The sequence below is a fragment of the Papio anubis genome, chromosome 18 (assembly GCF_008728515.1).
Source record: "Papio anubis isolate 15944 chromosome 18, Panubis1.0, whole genome shotgun sequence".
NCBI classification, from domain to species: Eukaryota; Metazoa; Chordata; class Mammalia; order Primates; family Cercopithecidae; genus Papio; species Papio anubis.
The window spans coordinates 63,810,119-63,828,339 of record NC_044993.1 but is presented as its reverse complement, the minus strand read 5'-3'; the positions used below and the strand labels follow the sequence as shown (position 1 = coordinate 63,828,339).

Here is an 18,221-nt window from a genome sequence, read left to right as displayed (position 1 = left end):
CAGATAAGGACGAACACCCTTGTCCCCAGTTACTAATGGGTCATCACCTCTCAGGCTTGCTGGCCCAGTGGCTCCAGCTGAATGCTGCCAGCTGGGCCTGACAATCAAGTGAAATGCTGGGAATGGGGAGGAAGTTGGGGAAGGCAGAGTGTAGGCGGGAGCACAGAGCTCTCTGTATGTCCCAAACCGGAACTCAGGTGTTAGGATGTGGCGGCCTGCCTTCCTTCTCCTGTGCTTCCTTCTCCACCAGGACGCGGCCCAGGACAGACGCCTAAAGTTACTCCATGGATGTCTCAGCCTTGGGAATGCACCCATCACGACCAACTCCACATTCCACTGGAACTTGAGCCCTTTTTCAGAAAAGTGGCAATGGCAACTGCGAACCTCAAATTAAAATCTTTCTAAGCTGACCCCAGGCGCGGTGGCTCATGCCTGTAATCCCGGCACTTTGGGAGGTTGAGGTGGGAGGATGGCTTAAGCCCAGGAGTTCCAGACCAGCTTGGGCAATATAGTGAGACCCCAGGGCTACAAAAAATAAAAAAGGTAGCCAGGCATGGTGGCAGGTGCCTGTGGTCCCAGCTGCTCAGGAGGATTGCTTAAGCCCAGGAGCTCAAGGCCATTGTGAGCTGTTGATTGCACCACTGCACTCCAGTCTGGGTGACAGAGCAAGATCAGGAGTTCGAGACCCGCCTGGCTAACATGGTGAAACCCCATCTCTATCAAGAATACAAAAATTAGCCAAATGTGGTGGTGCACGCCTGTAATTCTAGCTACTCTGGAGGCTGAGGCAGGAGAATCGCCTGAACCCAGGAGGCAGGGATTGCAGTGAGCCGAGATTGCGCCACTGCCCTCCAGCCTAGGCGACAGAGCGAGAGACTGTCTTGGAAAAAAAAAATTCCCTGGGGAGCACAGTTGCAGCAGTTGAGAATCCTGCTCTCCAGGAAATGTGGCAGGTTATCTGCTCCAAGGCGATGTATTAACCACAGGCAGGTGCAAGCCTTCAGGTGAAGGGGTTCAAATCCCAACTCCCTCATTTGGTTTCTGAGGACCTGGTGCAAGCTATGTAATAGCCCCTCGTCTGTAAAATGGGTTTGAAATCACATCAAAGGGTTATTGTGGGGTTCCCAGGGAGGGTACTCACAGTACACAGTATATTACCAAGCACTAAGTAGATACTCAATAAACAGAGGAGGTGTGGCTGTAGCAGCAAGCTGTGTGCCAATATGGGCAAGTGTGGTTTGACAAAGGGAGTGCTTACCTGAAATCTGTATTCTATTTTTCAGGGTTTGTTTTTTTTTTCCCTAACACACTGCCAATACTTATTCTAAAACTACATTATTTCCCCCAGGCTCTAAAACCTTCCTGAAGCAGCGTTACTCCCAGCTTCTTCATTCGTTCCTTTGCCAACAAATTCCCACCTTGAAAACCCACAAAGAACACAGTGGCCACCTACATTCATGAAAACAACATCAATCCTGTCTGCTATGTTTGGCTCTCCTGTCCTGGAACAAGGGGCAGACCCATTTAATGAGATTCTGAGTGCTGGTGTATATTCAACTCCCTCCCCACAATTCTATAGAAACCCAGCAGATGTTTACCTTGATGAAAACCTTCTTAATTACTCCACTTGGTGCAGAAAGAACCAAAACCCCATGTTGGCTGCCAAATTTAAAAGGCACTGCCAAGAATGAGATGAGGGTCTTAGGTCTGGATAAGTCATCGGATTGGCTCGAGGCACAGATTGGAAACATCTCAGAATCCTGTCCTACTCCCCAGAAACGTTGTCATTCTGTAGGTAAAATTCCTGATGAGTATGACTCACTCTATATTTTGGAAAGGAAAGAAGTACCACAAAAAATGTAGGAAATTATAGAGTTGGAGAATTTTATATTTGTCCTTTGGAAGCTGTGTGGTCTTAGGCAAGTGACTTAAGCTCTCTAAGCTTCTGTGTTCTTATCCACAGAGTGAGAATCATGCCTCCACGGGTGAGGAGTAGAGATGACGGTGAATGAGGAGAAACGGTTCAAGTTCACGGCACTGTGGTCCACCTTAAGGGACACTCCGGCAGGCAAGACCCTCACCAGGCTGGGGAGAAAAGAGTTCCAGACCTGAGAGGGTGCCAGGCAGATGCTGCTGCTGGCAGAACTCGGGCTGACTGCACAGTAAAACTGATGCTTCCACTGCTAGCAAAAATGAAATATTCAGTGCCAGGAACTGGGGGATGAAGCTAAATAAAACTGATGCATCACTCCAGGGGTTGCCATACACATTCTTCTCCTGCCAAGAAGCAATCCTAGTTGTGCTGAAAAGGCTCTTGGAACTACCCTAAATCTGGAATATTCAAGGTGACTTTTGTTATTGTTCTTAGGATAGTTGTTCTAGGTATAAAAACCAGCCCTTGAATGTAATTTAAAGGCCTTGAGGTCTGGTCCCTATCACTGTTCCAATTTCTGTGCACACCACCTTCCTGACTCTGGGTTTTACCACGAGGATCTAGTGTTTGTCCTGGGAAGGCTTCTCCTCAGTCTTTGCAGAGGCTGTTCCCACCGCCCAAGATGCTTTTCCCTTGCTTCTGATTCCTTCATTTCTACTCACACTTTTGATATCAGTTCATGACTCACTTTCTCAGAGAAGATTTCCCTGAACCTCTCCCACCGATCACATCTTTCTCTTAGCACCGAATCCTACATGGCTCCCCTTTGTGGCCCCATCACATTCACATGTTACCTCTATTTGTGTAATTATTTGGTTCATGTCTCGTCACTTACAAGACTGTAAACTTCAAGGTGGGAGCTATGTATATGATTAAACTTGAATTCCCATCATGATACCATCTGGCACTGTGGAAGCCCAGTACATTTTTGTCAAATTGTTAGTAAGTCTTGATTGGTGCAGTCTCTTTAGAGGGCAATGAGGCAATGCCTATCATATTCTAAAGCTACAGCAGTCAAGAGGCAGTATGGGGGCAAAGATTAAACACACTGATTAACAGAACTGAACAGAGAATAGAAACACATACATGCATATATGGACACTTGATTTTTGACAATGGAGGCAGTGATACTGGGCCAAATGAACTACCTATATGTGAAAAAATTAATCATGATTCTACCTAATACAATATATAAAAATCAACCCCAGGTGGATGCTAGAGATAAATATGAAAGGCAAGACATGAAAGCTTCCAGAAGATAATAGAAGAAACAATACAACTGACCTTGGACTTTTTTCTTTTTTTGTTTTGAGACGGAGTCTCACTCTGTCACTCAGGTTGGAGTGCAGTGGTGCAATCTCCGCTCACTGCAACCTCCGCCTCTCGGGTTCAAGTGATTCTCCTCCTTCAGCCTCCCAAGTAGCTGGGACTACAGGTGCCTGCCACACCCGGGTGATTTTTTTTGTGTTTTTAGTAGAGACGAAGTTTCACTATGTTGGCCAGGTTGGTTTCGGACTCCTGACCTTGTGATCTACCTGCCTTGGCCTCCCAAAGTGCTGGGATTACAGGCGTGAGCCACCACACCCAGCCGGACTTCTTAAATAGGATACAAAAAGCATTAACCATAAAAGACCAGGTTGGTGGCTCATGCCTGTAATCCTAGCACTTCAGGAGGCTGAGGCAGGAGGATTGCTTGAGGCCAAGACTTTGAGACCAGCCTGGGCAACATAGTAAGACCCTGGCCTTGGTGACTATTTGCCTCTCATGAGGCAAAGGGGTCCACAGGATGGGGATGAGGGAGAAAATTTTATTTTTTTCTGTAGATTGAGTTGCCCTGTTTGAATGTTTTATCATGTGCCATGATTGCCTATTCAAAAAACAAAGTCTATATAGACTTGAAGAATAAAGGCACAGGAAGGGAAGTAGGCGGGCTTCTAAGTCCCTGGCTCTTGGAGGTCCTCCAATAATCCCATGTTTGAAGACTTAGGTTTTGGAGCCAGGTAGATCCTAGTTCAAGTCCTGTTTCAAGTTCTTGCTACCTCTGTGACCTTGGTGAAGAAGCTTAAAGGAAGAGGACCTTTCCCACCTTATTGAGAGGTTAAAAATGAGATAGTCCAAGTAGTACTCAGTGTCTTGTAGGTAGGAAGCATTTAACTTGGGGCCGGGTGCGGTGGCTCATGCCTCTTATCCCAGCACTTTGGGAGCCCAAGGTGGGAGGATTGCTTGAGGCCAGGAGTTTGAGACCAGCCTTGGCAACATTGCAAGACCTCGCCTCTGCAAGAAAATAAAAAATAAGTAAAATACTGGGGCGGGGAATGTGCCTATAGTTCCAGCTACTGAGGAGGCTGAGGCAGGAGGAACCCTTGAGCCCAGAGGTCGAGGCTGCAGTAAGCCACGATGGTGCCAGTGCACTCCAGCTTGGGCAACAGAGTGAGACCCCTGTCTCCTAAAAAAAAAAAAAAAGCATTCAAATCTTATCATTCAGTTTCCCAATTTAACAACCATTCATATAATGTTTCAAAAGGTAGTTTTGTTGTTGCCATTTTACAGATGAGGAAACTGAGGTCTGGACAGAAGTCACTGGCTCCCAGGCACTCAGGGAGCCAGCAGCACAGCTGCTTTCCAGACGCAGGACTTTTCCTGATCTTACAGGTCTAAGACACAGGCCTCACCCCAAGCCCCACCGCAGGCCTTTCAGGGGATGTACCGCGTGGGTCCTGACGGATGACCTGCAAATGATCCGAGTTGTTGGCAGGTGGCTGCTGCTGGAAGGAGTGCTCAGTCCAAACAAACAGCAAGCTGCTCAGCTTCTTTTTTTGTTTTGTTTTTGTTTTTTGAAACAGAGTCTAGCTCTGTCACCAGGCTGGAGTATGGTGGCGCGATCTCAGCTCACTGCAACCTCCAACTCCCTGGTTCAAGCTATTCTCCTGCCTCAGCCTCCCCAGTAGCTGGGACTACAGGCACGTGCCACAACACCCAGCTATTTTTTTTTTTTTTTTTTGTATTTTTAGTAGAGATGGGGTTTCACCATGTTAACCAGGATGGTCTCGATCTCCTGACCTCATGATCCACCCGCCTCAGCCTCCCAAAGTGCTGGGATTACAGACCAGAGCTCAGCTTCTGAAGAACCCGGAAGAACAGGACTGAAGACTAGCACCTGCTCCGTGGGAGGGCAGGTGACCAAGTGCTCTCAGCAAACACTTTGCATCCAGAGGTGCATCCCCACCTCAGAGTCACTGTTTCCCACTCTTTCCCCAGTGCACCCACCATCTCTTCCTTCTCCAGGGAAAAAAACAGACTAGACCCAACCTGGCTCACCCGTGATCTGGGAGTGGTTCAGCAAGCTGCAGCATGCCTTCACCTCCACCCATCCAAGGCCACTCTGCACTTCCAAAGCCCCTGAGTACAAACAAGGTTGGTCTTGCACTCCATACCCTGTCTCTGGGGGCTAAGGAAAGCACTTTCAGACTTTCTCCATATACCACCAGTTCATATTGAGCATTTGTGACTTTTCAAGCCTTTCTCATCTGCAGTGGTAGTTGGTCTTCCCGAACTCTGCTGTGATCATTAGGTGAAAAGACATTATTGTACCCATTGATGGATGAGTAAACTGAGGCCAGAGAGAGCAGTGGGCATATGCAGAAGTGTCCCTGTGGGTCAGTCCTAGACACCAGGGCTCCACAGTCTTCAAGCCTCAGTTTCTCACTAGAAATGCTGCTTTTAGTAGGAGACCCTGGGCCAGTCAGTCATCCTTTTTGAGCTTCCATTTCCTGTCTCTGAAATCTGATCAGCCTTTCCTCATAGGGCTGTTGTGAGCGACAAGGTGAGCAAGTACACACAAACACAGCCAATGTGAGTGGCCACTACTCATGGCTCATTGTCATTATCACGGGTAAAGCTGGAGCCAAAACTCTGTCCAGGGTCCTCTGCATGTTTTCTCCCGTTCACCCTGCCAGTCTGCCTCTGAATCCCTCCTGGAACCTGTCCCTAGATCAGAATGTCCACACTCTTCTGTGTGTGGCTCTTCTTTGAGCCCTGCTTCCAGCCCCTTGCAGGACTGGACACTTAGGGCTGGGGCAGGACGCCAGGCATGCAAATCTGCATGCAGGCATTCATTTGCACAAATGCTCCTTGGTGTGCGCATTTCCAGGCTGTCCCCAGACCTGCGCTCAGCCTGCGAAGCCAGTAGAGTGCTATTTACAGCTCTGGGCAGAGAGAGGAGGCAGGCTTTGTTCCCATGCACAAAACAGCCCTGTCCTGCTTGGGTGGTGCCTTGCTCTTTTGGCTGGTGTTCGGCCAACCTTGCCCTGAAGGAGCTTCCAGGTTCTAAAACGTTTTGCAGGAAGGCCAGTAATCTGCCCCTGGGATTGGCTGTTTCCCTAATGAAACCTGAGCTCAAAGGCTAGTGGGAGAAGATGTCTGTCTACTCTCCATTCAGCTTCCAGGAAGATCTTTCTCAAGTGCTAATAACAATCACATCACTGCCTTGCTTAACTCTCTTCCATGGTTCCCTATGAGTCTCTGAGTCAAGTCCAAATTCATGACCACGGGTCACCTGGCGGGACATGATCTACTCTTCCTACGACCTTCACTTGCCACTCCTCATCCACTCATGCCTCTCCATCATTTGAACACTGTTTTATTGTTGTTGTTTGTTTGCTTTGTTGTTGTTGTTGTTTTGAAACAGAGTTTCGCTCTGTTGCTCAGGCTGGAGTGCAGTGGTGCAATCTTGGTTCACTGCAATCTCCGCCTCCTGGGTTCAAGCGATTCTCTTGCCTCAGCCTCCCAAGTAGCTGGGACTACAGGTGCACACTGCCAGGCCCGGCTAATATTTTTTGTACTTTTAGTAGAGACAGGGTTTCACTGTGTTGCCCAGGCTGGTCACGAACTCCTGAGCTCAGGCAATCCACCTGCCTCAGTCTCCCAAAGTGCTGGATTACAGGCGTGAGCCACCGCACCCGGCCGAACATTGGTTTTATAGAAAAAAGAGTTATGCGCTGCCTGCTTACAACACAAATTTTTGGATTATCTGATTCTAGCCTTGTTCATTATTATTATTATTTATTATTATTATTATTTTGAGACAGGGTCTCCATTGCCCAAGCTGGAGTGCAGGGGCGCAATCTTGGCTCACTGCAAACTACACCTCCTAGGCTCAAGCAATTCTTGTGCCTCAGCCTCCTGAGTAGTTGGGACTATAGGCACGCTTGACTAATTTTTTGTATTTTTGGTAGAGACAGGGTTTTACCATGTTGCCTAAGGTGGTCTTGAACTCCTGAGCTCAAACAATCTGTCCACCTCAGCCTCCCAAAGTGCTAGGATTGCAGGCATGAGCTGACGTGCCTGGCCTTGTTCATTATTTTCAAACTATTTCGTTGACTCCTTTGTAAGTTGTAGAAAACTGGTAGACAAGCAAATTCTGCCTTGTCCAACCATGTTTGCCTCTGTTGGGAATCTATTTAGACGTCACTTTACTCTTCACATATTTGTACTTTATTTGGCTGCTCCTTTGAACTGGTTCTAATGTCTGCCTGGTTCCCTCATCGAATGAGCCTAATAAAATCGTTGAGTGTTTTTGTATCTGTATGAGATTCATGATTTTACCCCCGACTTTTTTTTTTTTTTTTTTGAGACAGGATCTGGCTCTGCTGCCCAGGCTGGAATGCAGTGGCATGATTATGGCTCAATGCAGCCTCGGCCTCCTTGACTCAAGTGACCCTCCTGCCTCAGCCTCCTGAGTAGCTGGGACTACAGGTGCACGTCACCACACCTGGCTAATTTTTAAAAGTTTTTGTAGAGAAGGGGTCTTGAGGGGTCTTGCTGTGTTGCCCAGGCTGGTCTCAAACTCCTGGGCTCAAGTAATCCTCCTGCCTCAGCTTCCTGAGTAGCTGGGACTACAAGCATGCATCACCACACCTAGCTAATTTTAGTATTTTTTGTAGAGGCGGGGTTTGGCCATGTTGGCCAGGCTGGTCTTGAACTCCTGAGTTCAAGTGATCCGCCTGCCTCAGCCTCCCAAAGCACTGGGATTGCAGGTGTGAGCCACCATGCCCGGCCTATTCTTTTTTTCCCTGCGATTTTCTTGGAACGGCTTCCTATGAACTCTCTGGGCCTGTTCATGATGCTCTCCCTGACCAGAGTCTCTTTTTCTTCTTCTCTGCCTTTTCCTCCTGAAATTTCTTCCCCAGAATCCCCAGGAACGGGGAGTGGTAACCTCTTTCTGCTTCGAGCTTGAACCTGTATTGACTCCCACACACCTTTGGCACTCTCCTCACTGTGCGTTCCTTGTTTTGGGGCCTGTTTCCGCATGGCTAGTCTAGAAGAGACGCTGGTGTGGTAGCTGAGTCTTTGTCTCTCCCTCCGTCTCTCTCTGTCTCTCTCACGCACACAGACACATAGACACACACACACACCCCTACTACTGTACTGCACATGGAAATCATACAATAAATGAACACACTCATTGACAAATGAATGAATGCCAGATGGCTACATCTCTCCACTCCAGATAAGCCACCAAAAGGGAGGCCTGGCTTTCCTTGTTCAATACTATAGATACCAGACAACCATGCCTGGAGTCTAGTAAGTACCCAATAAACACTGGTTGAATGAACCAAAAAATACAACTTAAGTTCTTGTTCTTGCATCACTTTTAAGTCATCTCTCCTTTCTCCACTTTCAGAGGACAGACCTAAGTAGCTCCAGAATGCTCCCCCTCCACCCCATATTTTCATTATCATTGCAGCATTTCAGTTCTTTTTTTCTTTCTCTCTCTTTCTTTAGAAACAGGGTTAGTTATAATATGTTAGGGCTGGAGTGTGCCGTAGCTATTTACAGGCATAATTCCACTACCGATCAGCACAGGAGTTTTCACCCGCTCTGTTTCTGACCTGGGCTGGTTCACCCCTTCTTAGGCAACCTGGTGGTCCTCCACTCCCAGGAGGTCACCATATTGATGCTGAACTAGTGCAGACCCCTGATTAGCATAGTACACTATGGCCCAGAATTCCTGGGCTCAAGCAATCCTCCTGCCTCAGCCTCCCGAGTAGCTGGGACTACAGGCATGTGCCACCCTGCTCAGTGGATACAACATTTCAATGCTCTTGATCCCATTCCCTTTAAGGAGTGGAGGGTGATCTCCACTCTGCTTCATGGCCATCGTGTGACCTTGGGCAAGGCACTGCTCCTCTGGGCTTCTGTTTTCCCACGGATAAAGCGAGGCCAGTGTAGACATTTCAACAGATAACATAAGGCAAAGATACAAACGGCCAGTAATGCCTGAAAGATGCTTCAGCTCAGGCACCACTTACATCGTAACAGATGCTGTCAATGTAACTTATCAGCAAAGTTATCCCTAGCTTAGCTCTGAGTGTGGGGGTTACAGATCTGTCTAAAATAGCTTCTCAAACTTAAAAGTGCACACAAACCACCCCAGGGGATATTGTTAAAATGCAGATTCACATTCTGTAGTTTTGGGTGGGGCCCAAGATTCTGCATTTCTAGCTAGCTCCTAAATGATGCAATGCTGCCGGCTGCCGGACCACACTTTTAGTAGTAAGGTACTAGAACACGGTGGTTCCCACCTTTGAAGGAATTCTCAGTGCAGCCCAGGGACAGAGTGCCGGCAAGTTGCCGATGTCCAAGGTAATAGATGTTAGCACCTAAATGGGAGATGCTGGCAGTGAAGGTTACGGGACCTCTGAGAATGGACAAGGTTGGCAGGGGTCGGGGGCTGGTCCAGGATTCCTAGAGAACATGGAAATAGAGTTGGGAGCATTCTTCCCGCCAGTGATTCTACTAAATCATAATTCTGGTGGGCAGGGGCATCAATCTGTGTTTTAACAAGCTCTTGAGGGGATTCTGATGCTGACGTTTGAAAAACACCGTGCTAGACAGAGATAAAGGGGTAGGCTACTCTGGTTGAAGAACAGCATTCTGTTTTCCCACGGTAGGGTTTGTAAATTGGGTTCATTTATTCATCCATTCATTCACACATGCATCCATCAATCTAGCCAACCAACAAAGGGGTTGTGTCTGTCCATCCAGGCATCCATCCACACCCCCAGCCATCCAACATCCAACACATACATGCTGAATGCCTCGTGTGTGTGTGTGTGTGTGTGTCTGTGTGTATCCTGTTAGGCACAAGCAATCTGATTGAAATTGTAGATATACACGCCTGTCTTAGCCTCTAACCAGTGATTCTCAACCAGGGGCAATCTGGTTCCCCAGGGGACACTTCACAATGCCTGGAGACATTTCCAGCTGTCACAACATGGAGGAAAGTATGTTGCCAGCATCTCGTGGGTGGAGGCCAAGAATGCTGCTAAACATCCGGCACAGGACGGCCTTGCTTCCACGTCAGTAGTATAGAGGTGGACCAGGAGCAGTGGCTCACGCCTGTAATCCCAGCACTTTGGAAGGCCGTGGCGGGCGGATCACCCGAGGTCACAAGTTCAAGACCAGCCTGGCCAACATGGTGAAACCCCATCTCTCCTAAAAATACAAAATTTAGCCAGGCGTGGTAGCGGGCGCCTGTAATCCTAGCTACTCGGGAGGCTGAGGCAGGAGAATCGCTTGAACCTGGGAGACAGAGGTTGCAGTGAGCTGAGATTGTGCCACTGCACTCCAGCCTGGGCAACAGAGCGAGACTCCATCTCAAAAAAAAAAAAAAAAAAAAAAAGAGAGAGAGAGAGATACCAGTCATTGGATTAGGGGCCACTCTCATGCAGGAAGACCTCATTTTAACCTAATTAATTATTTCTGCAAAGGCTCTATTTCCAAACTAGGTCCTATTTATAGGTCCGGGTAAACAGGATCATACTACTGCACTCCAGCCTGGGCAACAAGACTCCCTCTCAAAAAAAAAAAATGAGTTGAGGCTGAGAAACTTTGCAGTAGACTGTGAGTTCCTGATGGGCAGGAACTGGTGGTATTCCCAGGATCACAAGACAGTGTGTGACCTACAGGAGCTGAGCAAATATTTAAGTGGATGAAGAAATAGTGACACAAACAAACATTCATTTATATAAAGAACTCTGGGCCAGGCGAGGCGGTTCACACTTGTAATCCCAGCACTTTGGGAGGCCGAGATGGGAGAATCACTTGATCCTAGGAGTTCAAAACCAGCCTGGGCTACATAGGGAGACTCCATCTCAACAAAAAAATGCTTTTTAAAAAATTAGCCAGGTGTGGTGGCACCTGTTGTTCCAGCTGCTTGGAAGACTGAGGCAGAAGGATCGTTTGAACTTGGGAAGTCAAGGCTGCAGTAAGCTATGATCATGCCACTGCACTCCAGCTTGGGTGACAGGGTGAGACTCTGTCTCAAAAAAAAAAAAAGAAAGAAAGAAAAAGAAAAAGAAAAAAGAACTCTTACAGCTCAAGAACAAAAAGACAACTGAATTCAAAAATGGGCAAAGAACTTGAGTAGACATTTCCCCAAAGATAACATAAAAATAACCAGCAAACACATAAGATGCTCAATGCCATCAGTCATAGGGGAAATGCAAAACAAAACCACAATGTGGTACTGCTTCACACTCGCCACAATGACCCCAATAATAATAATCAAAAAGTGGAGGTCGGGCGCAGTGGCTCATGCCTGTCATGCCAGCACTTTGGGAAGCCGAGGCGGGCGGATCACTTGAGGTCAGTAGTTCAAGACCAGCCTGGCCAACAAGCTGAAACCCCGTCTCTACTAAAAATACAAAAAAAGTAGCCAGGCGTGGTGGTGGCCCATGCGTGTAATCCCAGTTACTTGGGGGGCTGAGTCAGAATTGCCTGAACCCAGGAGGTGGAGGTTGCAGTGAACCGAGATCACACCACTGCACTCCAGCCTGGGTGACAGAGCAAGACTCCCCCGGGCCCCCCAAAAGTAAATAAAAATAAAATGGTGAAAATGGTCAATTTCATGTTATGTGTATTTTACCCCAATTTAAAAAATACATTTCTGCATTCAATCAATGCTCCTTGAGTATCTACTGTGTGTATAGGGAAGTGTGCTATGCATTTGAGACACAAGAATAAATGTGATGGATATGATGGATGTGATGGCTGCTTCCAGGCAATTACAGATTGGGAGGAAATCCAGCAAACAGTGATGGACCCAAGAAATCTAGGGTGTGATGGACCCAGGAAGTCTAGGATGTAGATGACAGGAGTTGGGAGGAGGAGAAATGGTTTTCCCTGGCTGGAGGTGGGGGGAGGGTCGGGGGAGTCTACCTATAAAAGCAATGTGAGATAGCTTTTGAAGGAGGAGGAAAACTTGCCCTTGGAGAGTTAATCTTATTATTGAAGGGATGTGTAATTAGAGGTCACATGATGGCATCCCATCCCTGCAACGGGTAAGACAGTTTAATGTGTGGAGTGTCTAGAGAAAGTAAGGATGGTTAGACCCCAGGAAGGAGGAGCTAGAACACAGACCCCCTCAGAGAGCTCCCTCAGGCTTTCTGTGAAAAGCTCCTGCAGCGCAGTGGTCATGGTGGATCCGAGGGCAGAGTGAAGAAGTGAGGACAACTGATTTAGCCTGCTAAGCATTCTTGGGGCCTCAGGAGCCCCCACCGTCCTTTCTGAGGCTTTTGTCTTCTGCCTCCTGGTAAGGAGCAGGCAAGCAGACAAAAAGGTGCGAGAGGCCGGGCGCGGTGGCTCAAGCCTGTAATCCCAGCACTCTGGGAGGCCGAGACGGCGGATCGCGAGGTCAGGAGATCAAGACCATCCTGGCTAATACGGTGAAACCCCGTCTCTACTAAAAAAATACAAAACACTAGCCGGGCGAGGTGGCGGGCGCCTGTAGTCCCAGCTACTCGGGAGGCTGAGGCAGGAGAATGGCGTGGACCCGGGAGGCGGAGCTTGCAGTGAGCTGAGATCCGGCCACTGCACTCCAACCCGGGGGCGACAGAGCGAGACTCCGTCTCAAACAAAAACAAAAACAAAAACAAAACCAAAACCAAAACCAAAAAAAAAGGTGCGAGAGACCAGGGCTTGTATTAATTAAGCACCTACTAAGTACCAGGGGTTGGAGCACATGGTTTTATGTAATCCTCACAGCAGCCCAATAAGGGAGGTTCTACTATTGCCTCCTCCTTCTACCATTTTTTTTTTTTTTTTGGCTTTCATGTTTTTTCCTTTGTCTTTTAGCTATTTTGAAGATAGAGAAATGAGGCACTGAGAGTTAAAGTGGCTGGCCTGAGGTCATCACGTGGGTGAAAGCTGGATTCAGGTGAAGTCAGTCTGATACCAGGATCCCTCTAGGTGCTCAGAAAAGGAATTCTCCCATGGTAAGGAAGGAGGCCTGGCCTGCTGAGATGAGCCTCAGATTCCTGTCTCTTGGCCCCAAAAACTATTGGCAAACTCAAAGCTGAATTTCGCCACGGGCAACTTCTGGTGTGACCAAGTCTCTCAACTTCTGTGGGTTGTGCTCTACTCATTTTAATTTTTATTTTGTGATTAATTATTTAGAGTCTCCCTTTGTTGCCCAGGCTGGAGTGCAGTGGCTCGTTCACAACTCACTGCAGCCTCAAACTCCTGGGCTCAAGTGATTCTCCTGCCTCAGCCTCCCAAAGTGCTGGTATCAGAAATGTGAGCCAAGGTGGCCAGCTCACTTTGCTCATTTTTAATGCATGGGAAGCGGGTGGAGATTTATTTTCTTCTTCTTCCCCCATGAATATGTTCTCATACATATATACTATCTAGGTCCCTTTAATTCTCCACTTCCCTAACTATCTATGTTCATGCATATTTACTTTAAAAAAAAAAATAGGATCATACTGGCTATATTGATTCTGTGACTTTATCTTTTTCATTAAATCATATGCCTCAGGAACCTTTCCAGGTCAGGAATGTGGATCCACGTCATTCTTCTAAAGACTGCTCATTCTCCCACATGAATACATATACTGTAACCCATTCCTATACTGGTGTTGCAGGCTCTGCCATAGACATTTTTATGTTATGTCAGTGCAAGTGTGAGCATTTCTATGCGAGATTTTTCAAAGTGGGATTGCTGGACCGAAGGGCATGCCATTGAAGTTTCGAAAGACCCTGATAACTAATCTGAACAGGGCCCAGAACTCAGTTGTTTCTCAAACAATTTCTGGCATGGATGTTTCTTTGATCCTTGGTGGAGAAGCGGGTGACGGTCTTAGGCAAGTCTTTTAACCTCTGGGAGCCTTAGTTTGCTTATCTGTAGAGTGAGAAACAGTGTCATAGACACAAGAGTGCTTTGGAGATGATAAGGTCCTATGTAGGCTGGACGCTGTGGCTTATTCCTATAACTCACACCTGTAACCCCAGCGCTTTGGGAAGCCAAGGTGGGAGGATCACTTAAGCCTAGGAGTTCGAGACCACCCGACTCTGTCTCTACTGAAAAGAAAGACAAAAACCAAACAAGGAAATCCTGTGTAAATGTGAGAAATTAAAAACTGTTATTAACATTGGAAGGCTCCGCAGCTAGACACATCTCCTTCTCCTCATTACATGGAAACCAAAACAAGGAGTTTGTGCAAGAAAGAAGCTGTTTTTGGTTTTATTTTGTTTTTTATTTTTTTGGAGACAGGGTCTCACTCTGTCACCCAGGCTGGAGTGCAGTGGTGTGATCACGGCTCACTGCAGCTTCGACCTCCCCGGGCTCACGCAATTCCCCCACCTCAGCCTCCCAGGTTGCTAGGACTACAGGGGCATGTCACCTTGCCCAGCTAATTTTTTTTAGAGATGGGGTTTTGCCATGTTGCCCACGCTGGTCTCAAACTCCTGGGCTCAAGCCTACCACCCGCCTCAGCTAGGAAGCTGTTTTATATTAAGTATTAACTATGTTTAAGGCCATGTATTAGACCAGCAGTTTTCAATAAGGAAGGAAAAGGATGATTCTGCTCCCCAGGGCACATCTGGCAATGTCTACAGACATTTCTGATGGACATGACTCATGGGGTGGGGAGTGTCACTGGCATCTAGTGGGTACGGACCAGAGGTGCTGCTGAATATCCTACAATACACAGGGGGGTCCCACAACAAAGAATCCTCCGACCCAAATGTCAACAGTGCCCAAGATGAGAACCTCTCATCTAGACCTGTCTCTTTTCTGATGTCCAGCTCCAACACACCTCATTCAAAGATGAGGAACTGAGGCTCACAGACATGAATGACTTGCCTAAGGTTCCACAGACAGACACTACCAGTGACCAACTCTCTGCTCCACCTGGCTTCAGGGTCTGTGGTCCATTCCATGTACTACACTGTCACTCTGGGAAGGCATCGCCTAGTCCCCAGGCGCCTTAGCCCTGGCAGATTATCTACAGCAAGGGTTACAAGTTTTGCCTTAAGGCAAAAGCACCTCCCCACTTCATGATTAGAGGTTTTATGACTTTGCACGTGTAATCATTGTTTCTGCTCATTTGCTGTGTGCTAAACATTTTATGAGAATTAACTCATTTTACCCCAAGGATATGTCACAGAGAGGTTAAGATCAGACACTAAGTGGCAGATTTGTGCTCCAGTCCCAGATAAAAGGTCTCCAGGGACCAACCTCTCCGCCTCTCTACCGTGGTTCCCCTCATGCTTTGAACTTCGCCTTGGCAAAGCTGGGGTACAACAACCAATCCTTTAGCTGGGAACTGGGTGGGGGCAGAAACAGAGAGAGCCCCTACTTCAGACTCTCTCATTTGTAGGGACCCAGTCCCTGCTGCCTAGGGGGATGGTCCTACAGAATCTGCCAGAATTTCAGCTCTTTTCCCATGCAATGTCCCAGGAGAAAAGACACAGGGCTCTGAATAGAGATGAGACAATGTGCAGGGAACTCAAAGCCAGAGGGCATGGGCAGGGGCTAAGAGGGAGGGGACCTTGGAGGGAAGGGAAGTGACATCCTTAGGTCCTGTCCAAAGTTCTTGTAGCAAAGCCAGCTAGGCAACTGAGGTTCCTGCAGTAGCCTCCACTCCAGTATCTGATTCTCATTAGCTGCAACTGATCTTATTAGCTCTCCTGGGTCAATTTGGATTTTGGCAAGCCTAGATTTGGCAATGGCCTCAATACAAAGATCACACGGGGAAGCAGGGATGCACCGACACCCAGGAATGCTTTCCCCGAGGCAACCTGCTGGGGAACGGACGTTGAGTTCCAGCTCTGCCCCTTCCTGGCTTCATGACCTTCGCAGAGCCTTGGCGCTTCCTCTGACAAGTGGGGACTTGGGACCCAGCAGTCCCCAAGTCCCCATTGTAAATGTGAGGACTGGGGCTTGTGTCAGGGATCCTAGCACCCTAAGGGTCCTGGAGGGGTTGGGGCCAGTTGTCACCCACAGGCTGGGTGACCTTGAGCAAGTCTCTTCCCCTTTTGTGCCTCTGTGTGTTTAACTGTCAAAGGAAGGGGCCACGTCTTCAATGTAGAAGCCCTTTTAGGTCTTAGGACTCCAGACTGGACCATTTACCTCTCCCTGGGGCTGATCTCTTTGGGCCTCGAGGAAACACATTTCTCTATGACTCCACGCCGCAGCACAGGCTCCAAAGAGCAAGACACAACTCACTGCCTCCCTCTCTTCTACCCCTCAACCTGACCCACCAGAGAAGAGCTCTTCCCACCCCCTCCCCACCCCCAGGTCACCAACATCCTGTCCCTTAGTCTAGCTTCATCAAAGCAGCAAAGCCAACACTGTCTCCTCCCCATTGGATTGGCCCAGTAGCACCCATCTCTCTTGGCTGAATGCCCAGGGAATTCCACCAGGCAATGCCCACAGGAGCTTGAGGAGATGCACAGGAGTTTAGGGGGAAAATGGGGGTCCTCTTGGAAGAGGGCCAGTAGTCCTCTCAGACTGTAAGAGAGGATGCACTGAACACAGCCCTTTGTGTGTGTGTTGGGGTGGGGGGCGGGGGAGAGGTGTCGGGTGGTCTCTGCTGGTCCTACTGCCTCAGAGGCCATCTCTGCTGTCAGAGTTTGAAGACTCCTGGAAGGGCCTCTAGGCCCCGGATCCCAGTTTCAAGAGCTCCAGTCTCACTAAATCTCACTGAATCCCCCCCTGGTCTTACCTTGGCCAGGGTGGGTGAGGAAAGGTGAGAGGATGTGAAATAGGTGGGGCAGCCAGGTGTGGGAGTGGAGCTGGGGTGAGGTAGACAAGGATGGGATTGGGAGCAGTGGGAAGATGGCGCAGGGCGTTACTAGGTTGGGGTTTGTGTGAAAGGGCTTGGGAGGAGTGGAGGGAGGTGGATGACTTGGAGGGGTGGCCAGACCTTTGCCCTGCTCCTGAGTATGAAGATCCCTCATTTTACATCTTTACTGGGGAGGACAGGGGAAATCCCCAAAAGCCTTTAATGTGGTGGTATCAGAGGCCACCCTGCCTCTCTGATGGGTAGGGAGGGGTCTCCGGCAGGGCTAAGGGTGAATCATCTCTCTCTCCAGAGCTCAGTATCTGGGGTGGGAGGGTGACTTGCAGGTCTCTGCTCCGGGATTTCCTTGTCTTATGATGGGGGGAGAGCTTCCATTTTTCATGGAGGGGGAGGTCACTGTCATTTATGAGCTGAGAAGACTCCCATTATTCCGAAAGAGAGGGGAGAAGCAAGACACCCAAACTTAGTTTTTTAAGGATGGGGAAGGGGAAGGGGCATCAGTCTCCCAAGAGGTGAGGGGGCTCTAGAGACCTGGCGACCACTTTTAGGGGCCACATTCTATTTCAAGGGGTAAGAGGGAGAGGACTTCTGTCTAGAGCTGGAGCCAGGAGGAAGGGCCCATTTCTGAAGGAGAAAGGAAGGTATTTTGCTCTCTAGGGGGTAGGAGCTCCTGTCTTTTTGGGGGAGGGGCCTCGCGCCTTGGGAAGATGCGGGCTCCGTTTCTTAGGAGAAGATGCCCAGGTTTTGCTCCCTGGGGGCAGGGCAGAAGGACCTCCTCTCGGCTCTCCTCGGAAGGGCCCATCCCAAGCCACCCGGCGCCTCGCGCTCACCTCCAGGCCCCGGCTCCGTTCCCCGGGATCCGAACCGCCGGGTTCCGACTTGCGGGATGCGCGCCCCGAGTTCCGGCCGCGCTGGGTGTCTGCTCGGCTTCCCCCAGCGACTCGCTGGACTCCCTGGCTCCGCCGAGCGTCCTGGCCAATCAGCGCCGCCAGCCCCGGCCCTCGCTCTCGCCGCAGCCAATGGTTGCGCCCGCCACGGGCCACCGCCCCCGGGAGGGAGGGGGCAGGCGGGGCGGGGGCAGAGTCCAGCCTCCGGGGGCGGGGGAGACGAGGGCTGGGGCGGGACCGACCCGGGGGCTGGGAAGAGGGACCGCGAGGGCTGGGAGGAAGTGCTGGAGCTGGGGAGGAGACGGCTGAGTATCC

General features: G+C 49.1%; 1 protein-coding gene across 1 annotated transcript in view; it reads right to left on the bottom strand.

The window, feature by feature from the left end:
* ABAT (4-aminobutyrate aminotransferase) overlaps nt 1-17,994 on the bottom strand; it is a 105,546-nt gene extending 87,552 nt beyond the window's left edge. Inside the window, exon 1 of the mRNA XM_003916509.4 lies at nt 17,850-17,994. The gene's annotated coding sequence lies outside the window, so the exon portion shown is untranslated. The remainder of the gene's footprint in view (nt 1-17,849) is intronic.
* Between the last annotated feature and the right edge of the window lie 227 nt (nt 17,995-18,221).